Below are 8,046 nucleotides of genomic sequence, written 5' to 3'. Positions count from 1 at the left end.
ATGGAGAGAAGTCCCCACCTCCAGTCTCTGATTAGTCTGTCCTCATGCAAACGAGGGCTCCACATTCTCACTGTTTGGTCCAAAAGGCACTGTCCTGATTGATCAGAATGGAGCACTCTGATTGGTCAGTGAAGATGCTAATGCGGATAGAGCTGCTCAGCTCCACTTGGACAAGGAAAGTATCAGCCTTTTTCGCTGAAATACAGGTCCAGGAACTCTTTTATAAGGGCTGGATCAGATGGCAGGAACATAGTTCGGGCAGGAGACAGGCCGTTTAGTGCAGGCTTCTCCCTAAAGCATGGCTGGCACAAGAGGCCACTGTTTAGAAATGGCTTCTAGGCTCTGTCTTTTAATTTGAGCCCAGTTAGCTGCCAGGAGTGGTTCTTGGTAGGTATCTTCTTTCTCAGGGCCTACCACACGAACACACAACTAAATTAAATTTTTGGACCCAATCAAATATGTGCTGTTCAAATTTAATATGTCAACAAGGAAAGATTAGGCATGCTTCAGGAAATCATCAGAATTGCTAAAATAAGAAATATATCAAATAATTTGCCTCAAGGGAAGTAGGAAAGGTAAGGTGGTGAAAACACAGCTTTTTTTTTTTTTTCCATAAGATCCTGTGTGTGATTCTTATTTCTCACCATACACATGTTGCAGGGATGATTGAAGGTTGGAGTCTGTATCTTCTGAAGTTAGTTCCTAGGATTCTTATACAAAATGCTGCTTACCTACAAGCTGCAGACTAGTCAGAGTCAGCATTTACAGAAAAAATAGCAAAAGAATGGTGGGGTGAATTGTAATTCCCCACTGTTACAAGCTCATCCCTGCTAAGTCCTTTTGAGTTTTATCATCCTATACATGGTGAAGAGCCACTTAAGACTGAAGAAGTTTCAGGAATGAGGGAATTTCAGCCACTCTCTGAGGGTGGAGCAGCTGAAATTTAGATGGAGGAGGAGATAAAATGTTTCAGGGTAAGAAATGGCTTCCACATCCCACTCATTGGATTCCAATTGCCAAACACTATGCAAGATTCTTAAAAACAAGCTGATGCAGCCTTGACCAGGAATCTCAATTCAGCAAAGGCTCCTTGGAAGAGGTAACAATCAGGGACCATGGCTGGGCCTATGCTCATGGAGTATGAACTGGGTCTACAGAAACAGCCTGGTGCCTTGAGCCATGTTCTCACCACCAAGGCTTGGGAGGCTATGGTTGAAGGTCCAGGAGGCAGACCCTTTGGCCTGGCCATCCCCTTGCTCATCCTCAGTGAACTCCAGGCTGGTCATACAGGTGAGAAGCAGGTACACCTGGCTCAAGTTTGGGCCCCTCCATGGCTCTGCTCTCTCCTCCAGGGTTTAGGTGGGAACACTGGGGTCACAGTCCCTGGCATACATGGCTGGAGGTGTAAAGGTAGCCAAGGAAGAACTAAACCTTGTAGAACATAGAATATCCAACAAATGTAGTATGGCCAGCTTTTAAATAGAACATTCGGGAAAATAAAGGGGCCAGCATTCACTTTAAGAAGGAAATAGAACACACCAAAAAACAAGACAAACATATATATGTAAATTATATAAGTAACATTTCTTTTAAATTAAATTACATGTTTCTCAAAAAAACTGCTAAATATCAGAATAGCTTATTTAACTAGACCAATTGATCAAGATATAATCAATTTCAAAAAAATGAACAAAGAGAAAGTTCCTTCCTAAATTGGTGTGGATTCTGCTGTTTTACCCAATAGCAAATTTGACTATATATTTAAATCAAACATATATAAATTTTAAACCAAATTTTGAATGATATAAAGATTGTGATTTTTTTTTGTTTCTGTATGCATTGTTTTTTGAAAGAATATAATTTAGGTAAACAGTGATAAAAATGTTGAGTCAGCAGCAATCCAGCAGTATACCCATTTACTTGTTCTCTCAGTGTTGGTTTTTCTCATTTATAAATCAACTAGAGGCCTGGTGCACGAATTTGTGCATAGACGGGGTCTGGCCAGCTTACCCAGATGGGACCAATTGGGGCTGGGCTGGCTGGGGAGAGGGCTGCGGGAAGTTGTGGGGGGCCCGGTCAGGGCCCTGATTGGGCCAGTTGGCCGCCACAGTGTGCAGCATAGGGACAGGTCATTCAGGTTGTTCTGTCATTCCAGTCACTTGGCTTTTATATATATAGACCAGTGGCCCGCTACACAAAATTCGTGCACATTAAAAGGGAATTAGTTAGAGGAAATATTTTAATATTGCTATTTGTCCTTTCTCTATAATAGAAGTGTCAGAGATGAAAGAAAATTAGTAAAATGTATATGAAAATCTCCCTCCTGTCAGAGTCTGGGGCACGCTGCAGGAACCAGAGTCAAGTCCCCACCCACCATCTGCACACACTTCAAAAATGCAGGAGACCTAGACCCAGCCAACCCCATCCCCATTGGGCGAGACCCAAACCCAGCTAGCCTCACCCCCGTCAAGCCCCTCCAGGCAGGAAGCACAGCCTCAGGTCCCCCATCCCAGTGCCAGGCAAGGGGCACAGCCTCAGCTCCCCCAGCCCAGCACCAGGGCAGGGGGCATGGCTTGAGGTCCCCTGGCCTGGTGCCAGAGCAGGGGGTATGGCCTAAGGTCCCCCATCAAGCCCTGCCAGATGGGAGGTGTGGCCTGAGGTCCCCCAGCCTGGCACTGGGGCAGGGGGCACGACCTGAGGTCTCCTGGCCTGGCGCCAGGGCGGGGGGTGCAGCCTGAGGTCCCCTGTCAAGCCCCGCTAGGTAGGGGGCACAGCCTCAGGTCCCCCAGCCTGGCACCAGAGCAGGGGGTATGGCCTGAGGTCCTCTGGCCCAGCACCAGGGTGGTGGGTGTGGCCTGAGGTCCCCTGTCAAGCCCTGCCAGGCTGGGGGTGCTTCCTGAGGTCCCCATCAAGCCTAGCTGGGCAGGCGTCATGACCTGAGGTCCCCCGTCCTTGCCAGGCGCCATGCAGCCTTAGGTCCCTGCTGTTCGATCATTACATTATGGCAACCTGGCCAATTTGCATATCCCTCTATTATTAGTATAGATAGCAAATGCCCTTCTTTTCTCAAGAATAAATATACATTCTGTGACTTGTCACTATAAGTATAAACATCCAGAATTACAAAAACAGTTATAATAGTTGACTACAGAAATGTAAATATTAACTTGCTTAAATAATTTGGTAATATTTCTTAAAGCCTTAATTTATTATTCTATTTTATTCTATTTTTTATTCTTACTCAAGGAGAGAGAGAGAAGGACTGATGTGGGAGAGAAACTTTGATCAGTTGCTTTCCATACATGAACCGACCAGGGATCAAACCAGCAACCCAGGTATATGCCCTGACCGACCTTTTGGTTCAAAGGACTATGTGCAATCAACTGAGCCACTCCACCCAGGCTTAAAGCCTTATTTTTTAATGCAATACAGATATTTGTAAATGATTTGTACATTATGCATCAAAAAATGAAGATAAAATAATGAATGCGCATAGGATCTAAATCTATGTCAATATAGAGAGATAGAGTCCTGATCGGGTGGTTCCCTTGGTTAGAAGAGCATCATGCCATACACCAAAAGATTGTGGGTTTGACTCCCTTTGGGAATCAAACCTAGGCACATACCTAGGTTTCAGGTTTGATTCCCAAATGAGGTGCTAAGGGAGGCAATCGATCAATGTTTCTCTCACATGGATGTTTCTATCTCTCTCTCTGCTTTCCTCTCTCTAAAAATCAATGAACATATTCTCAGGGGTGGGTTAAAATGAAACAAAACAAAATGATAGAGAGGTATTTTGACATGTGTACTTAAATAACAATGTTTAAAATATATTCTAGTACACTACCTTAATCAGTTCAAGAAAAAAAAAATCTATAAACTGCTTATTATTAAACTCCAAATAATCTGAAAAGCAAGTATGATTATATTATACAACCACACACATATATGCATTTATACATAAGAAATAATACAATTCTTGCATTGTGTCTATGGATCACTTACAGAACATTTTTTTCTTCATAGCACAGTAAATCTAAGCAATCGTTTTGTCACACATCTAGATCTAGTAGAACTTCAAACATATGGTCCCACATTTTACAATTTCTGAAGGGAGAATGCAATAGCATTGTTATAACTTTCCTTTTAATTTCTGTTTAACTCAATTCTGACAATATTTAGAAACTTTCAAGATATCATATTAATCTGATTCTCTAAAATATGACATATAAAGCAGACTATCAACTATTCATTATCTGAAGTATCCATAAGATAAACTGACATCTACAATATCACCCTCAAGATACCACCTCAGCCTGGCCAGTGTGACTCAGTGGTTGAGTGTCCACTCATGAACTTTGAGATCGTGGTTCAGGCTTCATCCCCTGTAGGTGGTATACAGAAGGAAGCCAGTGGATGATTCTCTCTCATCATTGATGTTTCTACCTCTATCTTTCTCTCCCTTTCCCTTCCCCTCTCTGAAATCAATAAAAACGTATTTTTAAAAAGATACCACTTCAAGTAGTACTTACTTTTCAGGTTAATGAAATGAAGAAACAGTTAAAACCTTAAAATAAAACTGAGTTTGCATTATGTACATAGGTGATATGCATAGCAGATTACATAGAAGTATTTTTTAATGAGTGAATTAGTGAATTGTTATGTGAACAAGTGGCCTGGTGCATGAAATTTGTGCATGGGGTTGGGGGTGTCCCTCAGACTGGCCTGTACCCTCTCCAATCTGGGACCCCTCAGGGGATGTCCGACTGCCAGTTTAGGTCTGATCTCACAGGGATCGGGCCTAAACCAATAGTTGGACATCCTTCTCGCAATCGGGGACTGCTGGCTCCTAACCACTCACTTGCCTGCCTGCCTGATTGCCCCTAACCACTCTGCCTGATCACCCCCAACTGCCCTCCCCTGCCAGCCTGATCACCCCTAACCGCCTCTGCCTCGGCCCCGCCACCATGGCTTTGTCCGGAAGGTCTCCCAGAAGGTCTCCTGGTCTAATTAGCATATTGCCCTTTTATTAGTATAGATACTCTTTTCCTTCATAAATTATTTGGATAAAAAATGCACTAGGGGAAAAGTGCTCAACTTTTTTTTTAAAGCTCACTTAGGTAGCTTTCCTTGTATTAAGTTTAGGGGTATTTGATAGTCACATTTTTAATAAGTGGATGTTACCTTACTCTTACATCCTTCTTATTTTTATCATACAAGAATTTAGAAACACCACTTTGCTATTCAGCAATACCTTTATTTCCAAACTCTTAGACAGTGTATATAATGACTTAGTTTTATTTATTTTTTCTGATTTAACTTGAAAGTGAATAGAAGCTTTATTGTTAATAGATACAATTTTAAGCCTCTTTAAGATAATGGCTATTTGTTTATATGGTCGCTTTCAAGACTAAGAATTTGCTATGTAATCAGTTCTGAAATTTGTGTCTCAATTGTCACATAGGCTTAAAAATGTTCTGTAAAGAGAATGACAAACAGAAGTATTCTTATCTAAATGAAAGAGTCAAATAAATAGCCAAGAAAAATTAATACCTTTTCAGTATACTCGAATTTTTCTTGCTCACCACTCACATTTCAATTTTTATTTCAGAAATATCTATAATAATAAAATGTAATATGCAAATCTACCAAATGGCTGAACAGCCGAACGACCATCCAGACGACCATTCGGACAACCACGCTATGACACCCAATGGCGTCAGGCCAGCCAAGGCAGGTGCAAGGCGATTGGTCGGGACCCAGCCTTTGCCTCATGATCACTCTTCAGAATGAGGCCCAGGCCACCGGCCGGTGGGGTGATCGATCAATTGGAGGGGTCCACAATTGCCCCAAAGAGGGAGGCGCAGGCCACTGAACAGCAGGCTGCGGCAGATGGGCGGGGCCTCCCTCTTTGGGGTGATCAATTGCAGGGCTCCCGGACTGTGAGAAGTCACAGGCTAGGCTGAGGGACCCTCCCACCCCCAGTGCATGAATTTTGTGCACCGAGCCTCTCGTAGTTAAATAACTTAGAGAAAATGATTTTATGATCATCTAATTCATTGTAAAATATTCCCAAAGTTGAGTTAGGATAGGCAGGTCCAAGCCTTATTTTACTAAAGCAGCAGTAGAAGGCAGGCAAGATGTGAGAGTCCTGCAGCAGCAACTCCATATAAAATATACTTTTATGAGTAAAATATTCTGGTCTACCCTTCTAGCAACTAGTCTACATTTGTCTTATTTTTATGTGCCATCCTAACAGAACTTCCAATGAATGAAGATGTTTGAAAGCTATCTTACAAAAAGATGCATGATAGTATTTGGCTGGTCTTTGTCTCAAGAATGGTTCACCAGGATAATAGTTATAAAAGAAATGCTATTGTTATTGTTAACTGAACAATGAAAATGTGTACAGGTAGAGTATAGGAGGCAAATAACCTGTTCTCTCATAATTAGAGCAAAAGGAATGTACTTCCATTAAAAAGAAAAAAAAAAGTAAACCTAAAGGCAGGGAACAATTTGTCCATCATGCAAGCAGCTGGCATCCTAAAAACTGTAAAAACTCCAGCTGGCACCTCACACTACCGACAACTAGCCAACTCTTCACATGGGAAAAGTGCTGTATGATTTGATGTGAGAAAGCAACAAAACAGATATTTGTGAATAAATATTGGTTTGACAGGAAGTCAGACAAACTGCATTTTTTACTCGAAGACATGTACTTAAGCACAAGGTGCCAAACATAATATCTATTTAAAGAAGGAAAAAAAATGTAGAGAAAAATCTGCATCAGAGTGAAACTGAAGCAGATGGTGTAAATTGGTCCTTTGTTAGTCTTAAAAATTTTAAATAAAAATATCCTAAATTGGAGTCAAAAATAAAGAAGTCTTTTTCATCAGAAACAAAACACTTCCAACATAACACCTACAACTTCTGGAAAATTTTTGCTTCCATTTTCAATTCCCTCAAAACCATATTTCTGACTCAATGTACTCAACCCAAACAAAACTCATGTGACTAAACTATTTTAAACATAGAATCTCAAAAACCTGCTATTTATTGGTTGTAGTATAAGTAAATGCAGAGTCTATAACTGCCGTCCTCATGGAAAGTGAGGGATTTTTTTTTTCATTTTAAGTTTTTAATGGAAGTTTTATATAATATTACTTTATTCCAGCATCTTCTCAATTGTTTCCTTCTTGTATTTTCCCTTTTCCTTTCCTACTTGGACAGATTTGACTTTACGTTCAAGGATCTTTTTGTGGTCTTTGTCCAGCTTTAGTCTAGTGATAACCACCTTGCTGAGGTGAATGCCCACATGAACAGTTGTACCATTAGCTTTCTCCCGTTGCACTCATTCAATGTAGATGACATATTTCTTCCTGTAAACCTGGACTACTTTGCCAATTTGCTGCCCTTTGTAATGTCCTCAAACAACCTGAACTTCATCATCCTTTAGGATGGGCATGGACCAAACATTGTACTTTTGTCTCAGCTCTTTGGAAAGAGGAGACGACATAATCCTCCTTCAAATGTGGGAAGGTGCATTGAAATGCCTTTTACAGTTCTTGCTCCGGTCAGAAGTCACAAAGGGATTGAACTTCATTTTGAACGGGCTTGAGTGTAAACACATTTAGCTCCCTCCAAAATTAATCAGGCCACCCATCCAGAACCTGGAAAATGCAGATCTCAGGTCCAAAATATCTTCCAATGGGTGGACATGGTTTGAAATTCCGTGGCTTTACTAAAAGTTATTTCGAGACAATTCTTTAGAAACTACACTGCCTAGACCTGACTCCATATCCACAGGCCCTCTCCCCTCCAGCTCCCATTTCCGAGTCCCAATATTCTCTTTTGAAAGTGAGGGATTTAAAATGATGCCTCCTTATTTTAAAAATTGTTTCAGATCTAAGACACTGATTCTTCAGGAGGCCTTCTAAAAGTACAAATATTATTACACTAGAGTCCCAGTGCATGAAAATTCATGCACTCAGGGGGCGGGGGGTCCTTCAGCCCGGCCTGCGCTTTGGGACCCCTGGGGGAATGGGC

The 8,046-nt window shown here is 41.5% G+C and overlaps 1 pseudogene across 1 annotated transcript; it reads right to left on the bottom strand.

Moving 5' to 3' along the window:
• Positions 1–7,165: 7,165 nt before the first annotated feature.
• LOC307097333 (large ribosomal subunit protein uL24-like) lies at positions 7,166–7,603 on the bottom strand (annotated as a pseudogene). The gene has a single exon. The product of its transcript is annotated as a large ribosomal subunit protein uL24-like (transcript).
• Positions 7,604–8,046: the final 443 nt, after the last annotated feature.

Source organism: Cnephaeus nilssonii (assembly GCF_951640355.1).
Source record: "Cnephaeus nilssonii genome assembly, chromosome: 3".
Taxonomy (NCBI): domain Eukaryota; kingdom Metazoa; phylum Chordata; class Mammalia; order Chiroptera; family Vespertilionidae; genus Cnephaeus; species Cnephaeus nilssonii.
This window is presented reverse-complemented; position numbering and strand designations above follow the sequence as displayed.